The 664-nt window shown below is 36.0% G+C and overlaps 1 non-coding gene across 1 annotated transcript; it reads left to right on the top strand.

Moving 5' to 3' along the window:
* The first annotated feature begins 394 nt into the window (after positions 1-394).
* TRNAA-UGC lies at positions 395-467 on the top strand. Its single transcript has one exon. It is a non-coding gene; the product is annotated as a tRNA-Ala (tRNA).
* Positions 468-664: the final 197 nt, after the last annotated feature.

Here is a 664-nt window from a genome sequence, read left to right as displayed (position 1 = left end):
TGATGACGAGATGTTTAGGATTTTGTGATGTAAGAATCTTGAGGATATAGCTTAGATGGTTGAGCGTTTGAATCCCATGTGAGAAGTATTGGGATCGATACCATGCATCAACAAAGGAAACCATTACCAAGTATATTAGTTCTTTTAAATGTTTCCTTATTTACGACATAATGAGCGGGGATAGTTTTTCATTTTCGAATGTAGCATGGGAGTGGGAATGTAGCATGGGAGAGATACGGGGATCGATACCTCGCATCTCCAAAAGAAACTATTCGTTATTACTATTTTATTTCAGTTAATATTTCCTTATTTATGACATAATGAATAGCGTTATTTTTTTATTTTCACTATTATTAATGATGGGACATTTAGGGTTTTATGATGTAAAAATCATGGGGATGTAGCTCAGATGGTAGAGCGCTCGCTTTGCATGCGAGAGGTACGGGGATCGATACCTCGCATCTCCAAAAGAAACTATTCGTTATTACTATTTTATTTCAGTTAATATTTCCTTATTTATGACATAATGAATAGCGTTATTTTTTTATTTTCACTATTATTAATGATGGGACATTTAGGGTTTTATGATGTAAAAATCATGGGGATGTAGCTCAGATGGTAGAGCGCTCGCTTTGCATGCGAGAGGTACGGGGATCGATACCCC

This window comes from Cucurbita moschata, unplaced genomic scaffold (assembly GCF_002738365.1).
Source record: "Cucurbita moschata cultivar Rifu unplaced genomic scaffold, Cmos_1.0 Cmo_Scf01237, whole genome shotgun sequence".
Lineage (NCBI taxonomy): Eukaryota > Viridiplantae > Streptophyta > Magnoliopsida > Cucurbitales > Cucurbitaceae > Cucurbita > Cucurbita moschata.
The sequence above is the reverse complement of the archived record's forward strand: the minus strand, read 5'-3'. Positions and strand labels throughout refer to the sequence as shown.